This window comes from Neoarius graeffei, chromosome 6, assembly GCF_027579695.1.
Source record: "Neoarius graeffei isolate fNeoGra1 chromosome 6, fNeoGra1.pri, whole genome shotgun sequence".
NCBI classification, from domain to species: domain Eukaryota; kingdom Metazoa; phylum Chordata; class Actinopteri; order Siluriformes; family Ariidae; genus Neoarius; species Neoarius graeffei.
Window position 1 is genome coordinate 81230711 of NC_083574.1, and position 20291 is coordinate 81251001.

General features: G+C 44.0%; 1 pseudogene; it reads left to right on the forward strand.

The window, feature by feature from the left end:
- LOC132888108 (sodium- and chloride-dependent GABA transporter 3-like) overlaps positions 1-20291 on the forward strand; it is an 82442-nt pseudogene that overhangs the window by 52875 nt on the left and 9276 nt on the right.

Below are 20291 nucleotides of genomic sequence, written 5' to 3' on the forward strand. Positions count from 1 at the left end.
CACCCAGTGGACAGGAAACGGATTTTTTTTAAGGATGGCCCCAAGTGAAGAGAAGAAGAAGAGGCAGACCTAGGAACAGCTGGCGTAGGGACCTTCATGCAGACATGAGGAGGCTTGGGCACACATGGGCCAAGCTGGAAAAGATAGCTGAAGACAGAGTTGCTTGGAGAGGAATTGTCAATGGCCTATACCCCAGGAGGGGTGACAGAGCATAGAGAGAGAAAGAGAGAGAGAGAGAGAGAGATAAAATGTCCAGGTTTGCCACAGCAAATGCAGGACCTGGGCTCACGGTGGTGTCTTCTCTCCTTGGGAGTGACACAGGTTCTGCCTAACTGCATGGGCTCTGGTTCAGGAGAAGCAGTGGCCTCAGATGAGGAAACAGCAACCTTAGGTTCAAACTTGGGGCTCCTTCTCAGGTTCTGTTGGTGTAACTGGTTACCCACCCAACCAGCAAGGTCCATCAGGCCATTCAGAGTCTAGGGGAGGTTGAGAGGGATGATCTTATCCAATATAGAGCTATTAAGTCCATGAAAAAAAATGCGTCAGACAGGGCACCAGTATTCCAGTCCACAGCCACAGTCAAGGTACAAAACTCAATTGCAAAGTCATAAACCAGCCTTGCTTGAGCCACTGCATGAGTCACTTTGCTGCCTCCTTGCCCATGGGTGACCAGTCAAAAACCTTCTGCATCTCTTCAAAGAATTCCTTGTACTTAGAACAACAGGGGGCACTGGGATCCCAAACTACTGTTCCCCACTCCTGAGCCCTTCCAGTCAGAAGCATGATGATATAGGCAACTTGAGAGCTCTTGGAAGGGAAAGCAGCAGCCTCAAGTTCCATCGACAAGGAGCACTTGGGAAAAGAATGAGCAGCAGGTCCCAGGCTCCCCATTGTAAGGTTGCAGGGCAGGCAGGCATGGCTCTCAGTGGGGTTGCAGAGTCAGAACGGCCATTGGGACAACAGGTGAGCTGACAGATGCAGGTGCTGGCTGACTTGAGATTGAATTCTGAAGGATCTCCATCTAAGAGGAGAGTTTCTGCAGTGTCTCTGTGATGGTCGTCATACTCTGGACAGCCACAATCTCCTGCTGATGGTAACCCAAAATAGAGCCTTGGTGGGTCAGTGCTGTTCTAACCACATCCAAGTCTGCTGGGGCCATTCCTCTTGGCAGCATTGTTCTCTCATGAGCCAAATGGTCATAGATGCTGGCGAGACCCAATAAGCAGACTCACGTGCACAAAAGTTGAAGAAAAAGGTCTTTAATCTTTAAAACGCAAAGCACTGGAAAAGTGGAGCAGCAGCCAGGCAAAAATCTGAAACTGAGATAATAGAAATGGGAGTTAGTGCCAAACAGGAAGAGTAGAAATTCCAAGACAAGTGTGGAAGCAGAAAAAAGTCGCAAAGTCCAGAGCACAACCCTGCAGTGGGAAAAAATTTGCTCACAACACGGACGCAAAAAGTAAAAGAGTCCAGCGCGCACCCACAGCAGGAGAAATGTGCTCGCTGTCCCAAAAAAGCAAAGGTAATCACAAAAGGAAAGCAGAGTAATCCCAACATTCACAGCAAAGTAGCAAAATAATTAGGGTCCCAGGAAAAAGTAGGACAATAATACAGGCAAAAAACATTGCACGAAGTAAAGACAATCCCGCATCAAGAGAATCTCCAAGCAGTGTAATATAGAGCCGTGGATGAGCTGGTGAGAGACAGATGTGCTGGCCACAGTGTGGGGAAGGCTCAGGTAAAACCAGGGAGTGGAGTGAAAAGCCCGGATCAGGACCAAGATGTTCCCGGCTGGCTCGTGACAGTATACATGCATTAATGTGATAATTTGTGCCATAATTCATGTAGATTCCCTTCTCTCTTTCTCAGACAGCTGTACTACTGATGTAAATAATGCCAACTGGACCAGACAGGTCAACTCAACATCAGCAGCCACTGAGTTTTGGGAGTAAGTGTCATGTACATGCAAATGTAATAAAGCTTTTCATCAACATCATTTCAGTAGTTACAAAAATCTACATTATTAACTGAAACCAACTATGTATTAAATCCATACTGAGACACACAAGTTACAGAGAACACTATGCTATCACTTATTTTCATTATATTAATGTACAGGCGAAGAGTGCTTTCTATCTCCAAAGGTATTGATGAAGTAGGTAACATCAACTGGGAGATTCTCCTGTGTCTAATTGCAATTTGGATCATATGCTATTTTTCTCTATGGAAAGGAGTCAAGTCCACTGGGAAGGTATATGTGTGCTTGGTTTCCATAATTGCCTATTCAAATAAGTTTGTTACCATTAAAACCATATCAGCTTCTGAACTCATTTATTCTTCTTTGTTCTAGTTCAGTTTCTCGTGCAATAGTTTTTAGTCACTAGGAATGGTTAAGTCGTAAACACTTAAATGCAACATTGGAACTTGTTTTACATGACATTACTTAATGTGTTTTTCATCCACTGTTCTGAGGTGGTGTATTTCACAGCCACATTCCCCTATGTAATGTTGCTGGTGTTGCTGATTCATGGACTGACTCTCCCTGGAGCCATGCAGGGTGTTATTTTCTACCTCTATCCTGACTTCCAGTGACTGCTGGAACCTCAGGTGCTGTAAGCGCACAACACACAAATAGACACAGGACTAACAATTTATACAGTGTTACTTTTACAGACCTTGATTATTAATAATAATTGTATAACGGAATTATTTTAGTTGTCTAATGTTTGTTCTTGAAAGAAAAAAATCTATCTTCTGTATTAAAATACATGTTCTGAAGATTTACTTTTAAAAGTTTGGGTTAACTGCAAAACTTGACAAAAGCAAATTTATGGTGGATAACTGTTCATAAATTAACTTTCAAGTCCACTTAACAAAGTAAGTGTAGTGTATTACTCACTGCTTTTATAAATTTATGTGTGTTTGTGTGGGTGTGCAGGTATGGATGGAGGCAGCCAGTCAAATTGGCTTCTCTTATAGTATAGGTTTAGGAATATTAACTGTGTTAAGCAGCTACAACCAATACAACACCAAATGCTACAGGTGACCTGAACATTTTCTACCATACATTTTGCTCCCATTCACCTATAAAATACTAGTCCCATTTCCAGAAAAGTTTAGATATTATCCAAAATGCAAGAAAAACAAAAATCTGTGATTTGATCATTCACATGAACCTTTATTTAACTAACAAAAGTACCAAGAAAAGATTTCCAAGACTTTTACTGACCAACTAAATTGTTTTCTTTCTTTCTTATATACATGAAGTTAGAATTTGATGCCTGCAACACTCAAAAAAGTTGGAACAGAGGCAGCATAACACTGAAAAGTTCATAGGATATTCAAGTAACACCATTGTGGAAGATTCTACAATAAGCAGGCTAATTGGTAACTTTGATTGGGTATCAAAGGAGCATGCACCAAAGGCTCAGTCGTTGCATGCAAGGATGGGTTCTTTGTGTGAAAATTTGTGAGAGAATTGTGAGTCAATTCAAAAAGAACATTTCTCAGTGCAAGATTTTAGGTCTTTCAAAATCTACAGTGCATAATATTGTGAAAAGATTCAGGGTATTCTGAGACTTTTCAGTGCTTAAAGGGTAAGGTTGGAAACCACTGTTGAATGTGTATGACCTTCGAGCCCTGAGGAGGCACTGCCTGAGAAACCGTCATACTGATGTTATAGCTATCTGGGCACAAGATACTTGGGAAAACAACTGTCACTTAACAGAGTCTGCCATTGTATCCAGAAATTTCAAGCTGAAACTATATTATGTAAGGAGAAAGCCATTCATCAATTCTATGCAGAAATGCTGCCAATTTCTCTGGGTACAGACTCATCTCAAGTGGACTGAAAGACAGTGGAAATGTGCTGCGATCAGATGAGTCCATATTTCAGCTTGCTTTTAGGAATAGCAGATATTGAGTTCTCAGTATCAAAGGTGAACATGTTTGTTATCAGAGAAAGGTCCAAAAGCCAACATCTGTGATGGTATGGGGTGCATCAGTGTCCACTGCATGGGAGAGTTGTACGTGTGTGAAGACACCATTGACATATTGGGGCATGTATTGGGATTTTAGAGAGACATATTCATCAAGGCAACATCTCTTCCCAGGAAGTCTATGCTTATTTGAGCAGGACAATGCCGTGCCTCACAGAGCATGGGCTACAACAGCATGGCTTTGTCAATTATGGAATGACCTTGCTTGACTGGCCTGCTGCCAGTCCAGAACTGTCTCATATCATGGCCTTTCACATGATGTCACCATAACTCCAGATTTGTTTATGCAGCCATGTTGCTGGGCAAGCTTTGTGTTTGACAATGGCTGGCACAAGTGTGTGCAAGTAATTGTAAACCAAATTTAGTAAACATCTATAGATAAACTTGTAGAAGTTACATTTAAAAGAACAATGCCAGAGACATGTAGTGCTTTTGGATGTAATTGTTACCACCATGCCCAGGTATGGCGTGGGTCTATTGCGTTTACCCCTGTGATGGGATTAAAGACAGGAGAAAGTCAGAATAGTGTTGCAATAGCGTTTCTGAATTATTTATTCTGCTGAGCAGGTACACATGAAGGAAAGAATAAACCAAACGAAATGTCAATAATACATGAAGCTTTCATATACCTAGAAAACATTTGAGAGGTAGAACTTATCCACTTTTCACCAATAGGTATTCCTCGACTTAACACAGTAGTAATACAAATACACTTAATTAAACTTACACTTACACCAATACACTTAACATTGTGCTGATGCATCCCTGTTCCTTTAAAACTGTATGAATCAAATAAATTTACTTAAAATAATACAAGCGCAACTACTGCATTGAACATGGCACCGAGACCTCTATAGCCTGTCGGTAACCATTTATACACTGTAACCAACATACGGTTCTGAACTCAAAAGACCATACATAGCTCTTTAAAAGACTTAACATACAATACATGATGGCATACAACAACCATGAGCCAATAAAACTCATGCTCAGTTGGTTCACAAGACATATTACTCAAAGCAAAGCATTCACTCAATACAAACGGTTTTGATTTTCTCTGTTACTCCATTTACACTACAACTTCAGTATACATTCGTCTATTACCACAGTATTTGACTGTTTAGTAGATGTCAGCATCTGGGCAACTTAGAAAATGTTCACGCTAGCAGTGTTACAAAAGCGCGCCAGTCTGTTACTTCATTCACAGTGCAATGGGAAGAGCTAATCACCTGGGACAGGCACAATAACTCGGTTTAACTTTCAATACAGTTTCAGTTTTAACACAATACCTCCAGCAAACACATGTCTGACTCTTAAGTGGTTGACCAAGAAACTTATTTTAAGGCAAAACGAGATATTACTGACGTGTGATGGGATTAAAGACAGGAGAAAGTCAGAATAGCGTTGCAATAGCGTTTCTGCATTATTTATTCTGCAGATAGGCTCACGTTCAGTTCCCAGCACAGCACCCTCTCCTGGCGTGGATATGCACCGTTTTTTTTAATCCAATAAAGGCATGTAAATACAGAAATATAGAATATGTCTACTGTCCTTTTTTTTTTTTTACCTTTGTGAAACACATAAATCTTTTTTAAAGTTTGAATAGATATATAAATGAGCTCAATGGATGACGTCATCATGAAATGCTCCTCAATATGTATTTGTGTGTTGTGTGTGTGTTATGCATATGTAAATTAACTGTTCCAAACCAACCCGCTACACTCTCCCCCACTTAAAAGCTGTCTCCGGACAGTTACTACCCGATATCACTAGCCTTAACAACTACCATAATTTGGATGGGGGTACTGGTATGGTACACGACAAAAATAATACACCTGGGGCATGTAGTATGGTGGGAAACCCTGTATTACTGGGAAGGGGTAGTTGGGGACAGACGCAAGAGTGTTCACCTCAGCTCCACATGGTCTGTATACTGGCTGACCTAGTGTATCATATGTCAGTATTTCTTTCGGTTGCACAACTCTACTCGATCTTCTCACTCCTTCCCTGTCCTCTCCATCTGGCTCTTCTTCACACATTTCTTTATCTCCATAATCCATCATCCTCTCTTCTCCATGCCCTTCCATCTCCATGCCCTTCCATCTCACATCCATCATAGACTTCTTCCTGTGGAGGCTGCTCATGGGCTTCCATCTCTACTATTTCTTCAAACATCGGTGCTTCTTGATGGGTACCAACAGGCCTGAACTCTCTGGCTGTCGGACTCAGCACAGGTTGAACATTCCCACCTGGAGGTGAACTACTCACATCCTGGGGTCGTTGTCTTCTAAAATGGTACAATGGGATTCCATCCACAGGGCTTCCAGGGTAAGTGAAGCTTTCCCCATCTGAGCTGTGAGTCTCAGCTTCTCCTGGTTGGACAGCCTGTTGTCGCCTTTGTCTTTCTTTTACTGGCACTTTCTGCTCTGTGGTTTTGTCTTCGAAGGGCAGGTCATTTACTGGCAGCAGGAGATTGCGGTGCAGCACTCGGGGAGCTTGGTTTCCTGTTTCTGGCCATACCCTGTACACTGGTCCATCTCCAATCCATTCTACAACCCGATACACGGTCTTCTCCCAATAAGCCCGGAGCTTCCCTGGACCTCCTCTTTCCGATAAGTTCCTTACCAGGACTTTGTCTCCTGCCTGGAGTGTGAACCCCCTTGTGCCTCGGTCATAGTACTTCTTGCCCTTGGCAGAAGAGTTCCGGCTGTTCTGTGCTGCAATCTGGTAAGCTTCCCGCGTCCGCATGGCCCACTTCTCTGCAAACTGCTTTCGGTCAGATGTTTCTGTGCTAGACTGAATACCAAACAAGAGGTCAACTGGCAATCTCGGAGTCCTGCCATACAGGAGGAAAAATGGTGAATAACCAGTTGCCTCATGTCTTGTACAATTATAAGCATGCACAATGTGGGGCAAGTGCTCCTTCCAATCACTTTTTTTCTCTTCATGTAGGGTACGCAGCATTTGAAGAAGCGTCTTATTCACCCTTTCCACTGGATTACCCTGAGGGTGATATGGAGTGGTCCATGAGTGAGAGATCCCAGACAGCTGTTGCAGTCTACGGAAAAGAGCATTCTTGAACTCGCATCCCTGGTCATGATGCAGCTTCTCAGGATAGCCAAAACGGGGGATAAAGTCTTGGAAAATCTTTTCGGCTGCTGTTTTTCCAGATTTATTCCGCATGGCATAGGCCTGTACATAACACGTAAAGTGATCAACAAGTACCAGAATGTATTCATAGCCCCCTTTACTTGTCTCTAAGTGCAGGTAATCAACACAGACTAGCTCAAATGGAGCACTTGAGACTAGGCAGCCCATAGGAGCTTTCTGATGTACATTAGGGTGTTTCTGTTTTATACAAGCACATTTCCTAGTAACATACTCCTCTATCTCCTGCTGCATAAAAGGTCAGTAGAATCTTTCTCGGGCCAAATGGATAACTTTATCTGCACCAACATGCCCCATTTCATCATGCAAACTTTTCAGTACCACTGCCTTAAGCTTTCTGGGGAGGACTAGTTGCTTATACTTTCCACTTGTTCTGTAAAGTATTCCATTCTGCACGCTCAACTTGTTCCACTCATAGAGCAGCCTTCGCGCCTCTGGTGTCATACATTCTTTGTTATTGACTATCCACCCATTCTGTTTCCACAGCAAGATGTCTCTAATGGCTGGATCCTCATACTGTGCCAACTCCAGGTTTTCTGATGTAACTGAGGCTACATTGGTTATTGGCACATCCATCTCGCTGTCATGGCTAAGCTGGAGCACCACTGCCATTGGCACATCATCGTCCTTCACTACTTTATTGCCCTGCCACACAGCTGACACCGTGTCTGGCGACAAGGATTGAGTGTGCTCATCCAGATGGTCCAGCAGTTTCAATGGGTACCTGGATAGAGTGTCAGCATCAGCATTCATTTTCCCAGGTCGGTATTTGATATCAAAATGAAAATCTGCTAATTCACCCACCCACCTATAGCCCACCGCATTCAGTCGGGCAGTGCTAAGGACATGTGTTAGCAGATTATTGTCAGTGTAAACAGTAAAAGATGGTGCATAATAAAGGTAATCACAAAACTTATCGCATATTGCCCATTTTAGTGCTAAGAATTCCAATTTTCCGGAGTGCAAGTGGTAATTTCGTTCTGCTGGGGTCAGAGTGCATGACCCGTATCCGATATCACGTAGCTTACCACCCTGATGCTGATATAGCACAGCTCCCAAACCTTCATTTGATACGTCTGTATGCAACACGAAGGGTAGCTCAAAGTTGGGATAGGCTAGAATGGGTGGGTTTGTGAGCATCTTGATGAGCCTGGAGAGCACTGTTTGATGTTCTGCTGTCCAGACAATAGGTGTCCTGGACGGAAGCTGCCCACCTTGCTTCTGTTTGGGCGAAGTCCTGGTCCCCTTTGATTGTGGCCTGGTTGGTTCCACACTTGTCCCTGGTGAGCACAGCAATTCAAACAAGGGCCGAGCCAAATGAGAGAAGTCTTGGATAAATGATCTGTAGTAGCTTAAGAAGCCTAATAGCTTCCAAACGTCTCCTATTGTGCGTGGCTCCTTTTCTTGCAATGCTCTCACGGCCTCAACATCTCGGGGATCCATCTGAATGCCATCCTCTGATATCAGGTGCCCTATGTATCGGACTTGTTTTTTAAACACCTCACACTTCTTGGGCCGGAACTTAATGCCATGTTCCCTCATCCGACACAGCACTTGCCTTAAATCCTCCACATGATCCTCAAACGACTTGGAGTAACAAAGCACATCATCTAAGTATGGGACACAGGATTCATCCCTAATACCTTCCAACACCTCCTCCATGCACCGTTGGAAGGCAGCTGGCGCATTGGTGAGACCGAATGGAATGCAAACCCATTCATACAAACCCCATGGTGTACTGAATGCAGTCAGTTTTCTTGACTCTTCGCTGACAAACCCTTGATGGTAAGCACTCCCTTGATCTAAAATAGAAAACCAGGAGTTGCCCCCTAACCTGGCCAAGAGGTCCTGAATCCGGGGTAGAGGGTGGCGGTCAGGTATTGTCTTACGATTGAGGTCCCTGTAATCCACACACAAGCATAGACTGCTGTCTTTCTTGCGGGAACACACAACTGGGGACGAATATGCAGATTCTGACTTCCTCACCCAGCCCCTGTCTAACAAATTCTGCACATACTCCTTAACCTCTCGCAGCAGGGGTTTAGGAATTGAATTGTAACTCCTCTGTACAGGGTGATTGTCTGACAACTTGATTTTTAACTTCAGGTTAGGAATACATCCAATGTCCCCATCATCCTCTGCGAAGATGTCAGATTCCTCATAAAGCATCTGTCTGACTATTTGCTGTTGTGACCAAGGTAGGTGGCTAAGGTCCACTGGGGGGTGCCATAACTTACTGTTCTGCCGAGGTACACTTGTTGTGCTAGTAGCACATACACTGGGTGAGTATGAGGCATGTTTATGCTTTTGGCTGCTTGACCCTTGAAGCATCACCCCAGCATCAGCCAGCTTGCTGTCCAATACTGGCTCGAGGGTACCAAGTATCGTCCGCTGAGGTAGGAAGATACCATGCTCTGTTGCATTGTATACTGGCACTGACACACTCTTTGAAACAGCACCATGCACATCCACTAGTGCGGGCAAGGCCTCTAGGCCCTCTGGGATAACCCCCTCAAGACATGGCTCAAACATCATGTCCCCTTGCACAGGCCGAGATTTAAGACGGCAGCACATATCCAGTAACTGACCGCTGCTCACCATCACGCCTATCTTTCCCAGCCTCATGACACTCATGCTTGGCGCTTCCAGGACTTCCTTGACAGCAGAAACTAAACACTCAGCCGTTTTCCACTGCATGCTCATTGCTTCAGACAGCAAGTCACATAGGTTGACTGTATTTGTTTTGTGGGTGTTACCTTTGATTATTTCCTTAATAACATTGAAACCAACCAATGGATAATCAACATAACTTGTAACCACAAGCATGGGCACATTGATGGCTATTTCTCCCCCTCTACCACTCCTAATTTCCAGTAAAAGACTGACCCATCCCTCAAAGGGTATCTCCATTCCATTTGCAGCGGTAACATGGAGTTTGTGATCAGCTAACAGGCTCTCTATTGACTGTATCTCTACATCTGGCAACTTCTGTTGGAGCCATGATCTACCAACAACACTGACTTGGGCTCCGCTGTCCAGCAGCACTTGACCTTCAACCCCCCCCCCCCAGGTGACAGTGAAGTAAGCATTTGCTTCCAATCAGGCCACCCATTTGTTCTCTTTTGTTGTGGATCTGGCCTGATGCTGTTGTGGGAGCACTCTGAAGACAGTTGAGTGTGGCTTGGGTACCCCTGCCTCCTGTGGCTTCTGCTGGTCGCCGTCCTGGTTGCCTTATCTTATTTCCTGTCTGAGTGTCTTGAGAAAGACAACCAACCGCTCGGTGGCCTGACTGCCCACATTTGAAGCAATGGGTACAACGGTCATTCCCCTGTGAAACACAGAGCTGGCACCTCCCTTTCGTATCCGTTTTTAGGCCTGGTTTCTGTCTTACCACTGCAATGTCTACAGGGGTCGCCATTCGTTCCAAACTCTTTGCTAACACTGAAACCTGAGTAGTAAGGTCATGGATAGCATCACGATTTGCCTTTAACTCTGTCTGGACATTATCATCCTGCATATCACAGTCTGAGGCTGCTGTTACACTAGCCACTTTAGATTTAGACAACCCACCCAACCGTTTTCGTCTCTCAGTGTCTATATTAACAGATTTTGAAACTAGCTCAAGGATGACATCATCAGTAAGATTTTGGTGTGACAGTTCAGGGCGAATGTCTGTTCGGACAAATGAATTTTTCTCATTAAATCCCTGGAAGAGAGAGTGGAGGAAAACACCTTGCACCAGTTTACTATCATATTGGAAGTCTGAGTCGGTCTGTTGAGCAGCCAGTAGTACCCTCTCCCTCAACCCCATTAATTGGTAAACAAACTGCTGCGGAGTCTCCTTGTCTGATTGTTTGGCATTACTTAGTTCTTGAAAGCGCTCTGAACTGCTCTGATCTTTTAGGTGTGATCGCAAAAATCGTTTAAGCTCCATTACACTCAGTATATCTTTGGCAAGCAGCATGTTTTTAAATGTACCTGGTTTAATGACTCTTAGAACAGCCTTGATGACCTCGGATTCAGTAAACTTTTGTGCAATACCTTCATCGATCTGTCTACAGATGTTGTGGAAGCTAAGCTCAGAATCTGAGTCAGATATCTGACCACCTTGGATTTTAAACTCTCGGCGTGGCAGGAATGTAGCAACTCAGATAACCTTACATAACCACCTGGTACCTGCTCTGCCATAGGGGCAGTTGAGACTGAGGAGAGAGTCTTTACCGGTGTCACTGTTGTTCCTGCCACACCACTAATGTCCAAGTTCTCTTTCATCGCTGGCACGATTGCTGTATTGTCTTTTCCACTAGGCACCTGATCTGGGGTAGGACGCTGCAGTTCATCAATGAGGTCACGTAGTGATAGGAGGTGAGAGAGTCCCTTGTCCTCCATCTTCTTCAATGCATCTCTTCCGATGAAGTCGATCACGAAGTCGAGGAGTTCCCCTTCTGTCCCATCCACACCTGGCAAATCACCGGTCGTTGGCCCCTGGCATGCCTTTGCTAACTCGGAGAGCACCTCGATGTTTGCAGCTCCAGCCAGTCGGTACAACTGCCTTCTAAGGTCACGGTGTAGTGTCTGCAGCTCTGCCATCTTCAAGATGTGAAGAGTGAAGAATCCTGAAGTTGCACGTCTGTAGTTCTCTGTAGATCAGCGTCGACCAGTGGGTGGCGCCGATCCTGGATGAGCCCCCAAATTGTTACCACCACACCCAGGTATGGCGTGGGTCTATTGCGTTTACCCCTGTGATGGAATTAAAGACAGGAGAAAGTCAGAATAGCATTGCAATAGCGTTTCTGCATTATTTATTCTGCTGAGCAGGTACACATGAAGGAAAGAATAAACCAAACAAAATATCAATAATACATGAAGCTTTCATATACCTAGAAAACATTTGAGAGGTAGAACTTATCCACTTTTTACCAATAGGTATTCCTCGACTTAACACAGTAGTAATACAAATACACTTACTTAAACTTACACTTACACCAATACACTTAACATTGTGCTGATGCATCCCTGTTCCTTTAAAACTCATCTCATTCTCATTATCTCTAGCCACTTTATCCTGTTCTACAGGGTCACAGGCAAGCTGGAGCCTATCCCAGCTGACTACGGGCGAAAGGCGGGGTACACCCTGGACAAGTCGCCAGGTCATCACAGGGCTGACACATAGACACAGACAAGCATTCACACTCACATTCACACCTACGGTCAATTTAGAGTCACCAGTTAACCTAACCTGCATGTCTTTGGACTGTGGGGGAAACCGGAGCACCCGGAGGAAACCCACGCGGACACGGGGAGAACATGCAAACTCCGCACAGAAAGGCCCTCGCCGGCCACGGGGCTCGAACCCGGACCTTCTTGCTGTGAGGCGACAGCACTAACCACTACACCACCGTGCCGCCCCTCCTTTAAAACTGTATGAATCAAATAAATTTACTTAAAATAATACAAGCACAACTACTGCATTGAACATGGCACCGAGACCTTTATAGCCTGTCAGTAACCATTTATACACTGTAACCAACATACGGTTCTGAACTCAAAAGACCATACATAGCTCTTTAAAAGACTTAACATACAATACATGATGGCATACAACAACCATGAGCCAATAAAACTCAGTTGGTTCACAAGACATATTACTCAAAGCAAAGCATTCACTCAATACAAACGGTTTTGATTTTCTCTGTTACTCCATTTACACTACAACTTCAGTATACATTCGTCTATTACCACAGTATTTGACTGTTTAGTAGATGTCAGTGTCTGGGCAACTTAGAAAATGTTCATGCTAGCAGTGTTACAAAAGCGCGCCAGTCTTTGTTACTTCATTCACACTGCAATGGGAAGAGCTAATCACCTGGGACAGGCACAATAACTCGGTTTAACTTTCAATACAGTTTCAGTTTTAACACAATACCTCCAGCAAACACATGTCTAACTCTTAAGTGGTTGACCAAGAAACTTATTTTAAGGCAAAATGAGATATTACTGACGTGTGATGGGATTAAAGACAGGAGAAAGTCAGAATAGCGTTGCAATAGCGTTTCTGCATTATTTATTCTGCAGATAGGCTCACGTTCAGTTCCCATCACAGCACAGCACCCTCTCCTGGCGTGGATATGCACCTTTTTTTTAAATCCAATAAAGGCATGTAAATACAGAAATATAGAAGATGTCTACTGTCCTTTTTTTTTACCTTTGTGAAACACATAAATCTTTTTTAAAGTTTGAATAGATACCGTATATAAATGAGCTCAATGGATGACTGGTCATCATGAAATGTTTCTCAATATGTATTTGTGTGTTGTGTGTGTGTTATGTATATGTAAATTAACTGTTCCAAACCAACCCGCTACATAATAACAAATGTGGGGATTAGCCTGGTTTAAATTTTCACCACTTCCTGGCGAACCCAGAAAGATGAGAAAAAGGTCAAGCTACAGTTAAGCGGGAAGACTGGATGCCAACAAACCATTCTCGTGTATGTGGAGAACATTTTATATCAGGTTAATATGAAAACTCTGTGCACCTGTTATTTCTCCTAACACTTTTTTCTAGCTCAAGGCCATTCAGTTATAAAAATCCCAAAGATCTAGATCTAGCCTAGGTATACTCAAGTTAACATTCAACAAGTCCAAAAATTGGCGTAACATTGACAGAACTTTGGTCTCGATAGTCAATCTTTTAACAGACTGCATGGTCTGGCATTACTCATTACAGACTACTGATACATACTGTACACAAGCATGTCATACTTAGCAGCTCTACAGCACTACAAAAAAAAAAAAAAACACCAAAAAACAGAACAAAACAAAAAAATACCCAAATGGCAAATGTATGAACATTAAACTCTATATCTGGATGTGGGCTTTGGATGCAATATATTTTATTACACCTTTTGTTTGGCAAGACTAGTAGCATGTTTGTGATGTACTGATGATGTAGACCAGGCTAAACACCATAAAATATGTGAGATCTAGCCCCTGGCTTGTTTATTACTGTTAGAGGTGCACATTTTAGCTTACCTTTGTCATAACAAGGTATTTTTCTTTATTAAGAATTTCCCATTATATTTCAGCATGCACAAACATTGCCTCGAAATATTGGTAGACATTTGTATTTTTGTATGCTTTTAGCAACTTTTCAGTGTATTTAGAGGTCACAAATACTAAACAGTTCAGGATGACATATAGGATCCCAAATCTGGTAATTGGTCTGCCATACACTTTTCAAGTGGAATAAATACATTTGTGAGTAAATTAAGATGCAGACATCTTTATTTCTGCAACATGTACACTCAAGGACAGTGAAATTCCTCCTCTGCATTTAAACCATCTCAAGTACTGAACACACGCACATATACCCAGAGGAGTGTGCAGAATAAATAATAATTACATTTTTGAGTAAATTGTATGGATCTGTGGTGCCTGCATGTTTTAGCTTTTGGATGTATCATGATCTGCTGGTATAAGATAAATTTTTAATTGTTTCAGAGAGATTGTACTGACTGCAGTCATCTTGATTTTCATGTTCAACTGATGCAGCTATGTTTTTTTGTTTGCCCGGCAATATGAAAGATCTCATCTCATCTCATTATCTCTAGCCGCTTTATCCTTCTACAGGGTCGCAGGCAAGCTGGAGCCTATCCCAGCTGACTATGGGCGAAAGGCGGGGTACACCCTGGACAAGTCGCCAGGTCATCACAGGGCTGACAATATGAAAGATGCTGTGTGATAAAAAAAAAAAAAAAAAATCTGTGGTGTCAGTGAAAAGCCCCGATTGAGAATGTATGGTGCATCATGAAGAGGTGAATCAGACAATGGTGACCACGGACTGTTGAGCAGTTGAAGTCTTGTATCAAGCAATAATGAACAAAAATTCCAATTGCAAAACTGCAACAATTAGCATCCTCAGATTCCCATATGATTAAAAAGTGTCATTAAAAGGGAAGATTATGCAAAACAATGGTAATGATGCCTCAGTCCCAACTTTTTTTTGAGTGACAATTACGTTGGTCAGTAAAACTCATCTCATCTCATTATCTCTAGCCGCTTTATCCTTCTACAGGGTCGCAGGCAAGCTGGAGCCTATCCCAGCTGACTACGGGCGAAAGGTGGGGTACACCCTGGACAAGTCGCCAGGTCATCACAGGGCTGACACATAGACACAGACAACCATTCATACTCACATTCACACCTACAGTCAATTTAGAGTCACCAGTTAACCTAACCTGCATGTCTTTGGACTGTGGGGGAAACCGGAGCACCCGGAGGAAACCCACGCGGACATGGGGAGAATATGCAAACTCCACACAGAAAGGCCCTCGCCGGCCCCGGGGCTCGAACCCAGGACTTTCTTGCTGTGAGGCGAAAGCGCTAACCACTACACCACCGTGCCGCCCGTCAGTAAAACTACTGAATATATTTTCTTTGTACTTTTGTCAGTTAAATAAATGCTCATGTGAGTTAACAAATCAGATTTTTGTTTTTATTGCATTTTGGAAAATATCCCAACTTTTCTGTAAATGGGATTAGTAATAATAATGTTTTGCACTAAAAACAAATAAACAAACAAACAAAATGGATTAACTTACATGTTATTGAAGGGTGATTATTAGGTCATTGGTATAAATAAACCTGATTAAATGAGCCACCATAAACTGAATATTTTACATTAATTATATATCATAATGCAGGTGTCTTACTTTAATAATAATAATTGTTTTAAAAAACAGTGATTTGTGTGTTAAGGCTGAAGCTGATGGTTTGTTAAGGTTAAGTTATGTGGTAAATGTTAGTTCTCTTTAATGGAAAACATGATCAAATTATTGATACAAATCTACAGTTCCTTTCTGAGAGACACAAACATTCAACTGTAAGCCATCTTGGGTTCAGCCATGCACAGTAAATAACAGATGTGATTATACTCGACTTCAGGCCGTTGCTCAGTGTAGTACATTTGTCTTGCAATTAATCCCTTTCTTAAAAACACCAGCAACAAAAGTCCTACAGTGATGAAAAAAAGAACTATCTAGTCATCAGGAACTTCTCAGCCTCACTGGCTCGTCACTGGTTATAAAGCTACTGAAAGTAAAATAAATCACAAAGAATTTTAATTGTGATATGATCCAAAAAGGGCCTTATAGTTAGAGTTGTAGATAATATAATATATTCGCAAGAATATCATAGATATTTAGCCTCATTGATTGTAATATAATCATGTATCTGTGTTTTAGGGACTGCTTTTGGCTGTGTCTGCTAAACAGTGGTACCAGTGTTGTAGCAGGCTTTGCAGTGTTCTCAGTTCTGGGCTTCATGGCTCATGTGCAAGGTGTTCCTATAGAGGATGTGGCAGAGTCAGGTATTACTTCTGGGAAAAATGAAAAAAAAATGTATGTGTGTGTGTGTGTAGTATCTAGAGGATGTGACATGGTCACATAAAGATTGGAAAGTTTATCTTCGAGTGGTGAATGTATATTTCACAAGTGATTGAAGCAAAGGAGTAATATATTTTTCAAAATGAGAAGATGAACTTCATACCTTCGCACCACCGTGGAATGTTCTTATGCCAATTAGTAAATCCTGCAGACACTCCAAAAGTGCCTCTGTGCCCCCTCCCTTTGATCGAGACCCCTTTTGAAAGAATCGGGATGGATCTCATCGGGCCATTAGTTTGGTCAGCACGGGGATATTGCTTTATTTTAGTTCTGGTGGACGATGCAACGTGATATCCGGAAGCAGTGCCTCTCTGCAATATCTCAGCATGCAGTACTGCGGAAGCATTCTTCCATATTTTCTCCCGGGTCGGGATTCCGAAAGAAATCCTGACAGACCAAGGCACTACATTTACGTCACACATGCTACACAAACTTTATGGGCTACTGGGGATTAAGCCTATCTGCACCAGTGTCTGTCACCCACAAACGGATGGCTTAGTGGCTGCACGGTGGTGTAATGGTTAGCACTGTCGCCTCACAACAAGAAGGTTCTGGGTTTTATCCCACCGACCTGTGGGGGCCTTTCTGTGTGGAGTTTGCATGTTCTCCCCATGTCTGCCTGGGTTTCCTCTGGGTGCTCCGGTTTCCCCCACAGTCCAAAGACATGCAGGTTAGGTTAACTGGTGACTCTAAATTGGCCGTAGGTGTGAATGAGAGTGTGAGTGGCTTTCTGTGTCTGCATCAGCCCTGTGATGACCTTACGACTTGTCCAGGGTGTACTCTGCCTTTCGCCCATAGTCAGCTGGGATAGGCTCCAGCTTGTCTGCGACCCTATAGAACAGGATAAAGCGGCTAGAGATAATGAGATGAGACACTATGCAAACTGTATGGGATATTGGGCATTAAGCCTATCTGCACCAGTGTCTGTCACCCACAAACAGATGGCTGAGTGGCTGCACCATGGTGTAGTGGTTAGCACTGTCGCCTAGCAACAAGAACATTCTCGGTTCGATCCCAGCAGCCTGTGGGGGGCCTTTCTGTGTGGAGTTTGCATGTTCTCCCCATGTCTGCCTGGGTTTCCTCCAGGTGCTCCGGTTTCCCCCACAGTTCAAAGACATGTGGTTAGGTTAACATGGGGAGGCCTTGGGCTGAACTGCCCTTGAGCAAGGGACCTAATCCTTAACTGCTCCCTGGGCACTCTAGCATTGCTGCCCATTGCTCTGGGTATGCGTGTGTGCTCATTGCTCACTTGTGTGTGTGCATGTATGTGTTCACTGCTTCAAATGGGTTAAATACAGAGAACAAATTTCACTGTGAGTGTGCATGTGACAAATAAAGGTTTCCTCTTCTTCTTCTTAGTATGCTGGCACATTGTCCAGATGAAGGATGAAACCATTTTCCCACAGCTGTACCCTATTTTTCCATATCCTTTCTTCTGACACCTATCCTTCTATCCTTTCTCACAAAGTTTCTAGAGCCTGTTTGTAATAGTGTGGGTTCGCTTTTTCCCCCATCTGGACCCCAATTCTTTAAAATTATATGTCCTTAACATCAAAGAAAACAGTCAACATGGTCTTGAACTTCGACTTGCTTTATCAAACATTCTTCATCTTTGTTGAAGGTGTTTTCCAGTGCACTGGACTCTAGGTGGAGTAGTTTTTGGGTGACAAACACGTCGCAGTACTTGACCACCCTCCCAGTTCACGTTGTCTAGCACCATGTGACTTTTCTTTTCCTTCAAATCACACTTGCTCTTGAGGGAACCTGTCGAAGCTGCCCGGATGTGGGTGGAGCACAGAAGTATGGCAGGCTGTTGTTAGCATTCAGATTTGTTTTTATTTGGCTTTTCAGCACAATACTTTCTCACTTGGGACAGTCACACAGACACTCAAACACACACACACCATCATGCTCTGGTCCCAATCTCTCGTCCTCTGCTCTCTTACTCATTTTATAGAGCGCCGTCACTGCAAGAGACACACAAACACACATTAATTGACAACAGGTGTAGTGATTTGGCCACTCACCTTCCCCGACTTTGCCCTCCATTCACAAACCGATGCTCAGGCATGCCCCCGCTGCCACATACCCCCACCGTCCGACTCAGGCCAGGGAGCCATCCAGCCTGCAGTGGACCCCCCCCGACAGGACAGGAAGTCTGCCACCACCATCTGTGCACCCAGCCTGTGGACCACCTAGAATTTGAATGGCTGGAGGGCGAGATACCAACGGGTGATCCGCACTTTGGCATCCTTCATGTGGTGGAGCCACTGGAGGGGCGTGTGGTCCAAACAGAGGGTGAAAGGGCATCCCAGTAGATAGTACTGGAGGGCGAGGACCACCCACTTGATGGCCTGGCACTCTTTCTTTATCTTGCTGTACTTGCTTTCATGCATTGACAACTTTCGGCTAATGTACAGCATGGGACGTTCCTCCACCTCCAGGGACAGAACATCCCCCTGTCCGATGCATCTGTCTGCAAAACAAAGGGGAGAGAAAAGTCAGGGGAGTGTAAAAGTGGCCCCCCACTCAGTGCAGCCTTTACCCTAGAGCAGGGGTGTCCAAACTGATCCATAAAGGGCCGTGTGGCTGCAGGTTTTCATTCCAGCCATGCAGCAGCACACCTCATTTGGCTTATTCAATCAACTGACACACCCACCCTTTAATCAAGGGTGGGTGTGGTTGCAAGTATTTGACTGTGTGAAGTCAGTTCAGTTGATTGAATGAGCCAAGTCAGGTGTGCTGCTGCATGGCTGGAATGAAAATCTGCAGCCACACGGCCTTTTATGGATCAGTTTGGACACCCCTGCCCTAGAGAAAGCCTGTTGGCATTGCTCCGTCCACTAGACCGGATCTAGTGCTCCGTTTTTAGTGAGATCAGTCAGCGGGCTGGTGATGTCTGAATAATTAGGTATGAACCTACGATAGTAGCCAGCCAGCCCCAGGAACTGTCTCATTCCCTTTTTGGTCTTGGCCCTTAGGCATTCCACAATCACTGCAGTCTTGTTAATTTGGGGATGCACCTGCCCATGACTTAAGTGGAAACCCAGATGCTGTACTTCCACCCACCCAATTTCACACTCTTTTGGGTTAGCTGTGAGACCTGCATGCTTCAGTGACTTTAGGACAGCCCTAAGGTGTTCAAGGTGCCGCGGCCAATCATTGCTATAGATGATAATATCGTCTAGGTATGCGGCTGTGTCGGAGGCGTGGGGGTGGAGAACCCTGTCCATGAGCCGGTGGAATGTCATGGGAGCCCAAAACAACCCAAAAGGAAGTGTGATGAATTGTTGTAACCTAAACGGTGTGGAAAAGGCTGTTTTCTCTCGGGATAGAGGAGTCAAGGGGATCTGCCAATATCCTTTCTTTAAATCCAGTGTCGAGTAAAAACGAGTAGTGCCCAATCAATCGAGCAGCTCGTCAATGCGAGGCATTGGGTATGTATCAAATTTAGACACTGCATTGACCTTTCTATAGTCCACACACAACCAGACCAATCCATTGGTCTTGGGAACCAGGACCACTGGCCTGCTCTAGTCACTGGGGGACTCCTCGACTATGCCCATTTTGAGCATGGCCTTAAGTTAATCCCGAACCACTTTTTTATGTGTTCGGGCAGGCGGTAAGGGCGGTTGCACACTACCACCCCCGGGGGCATCTCAATGTGGTGTTCTATGAGG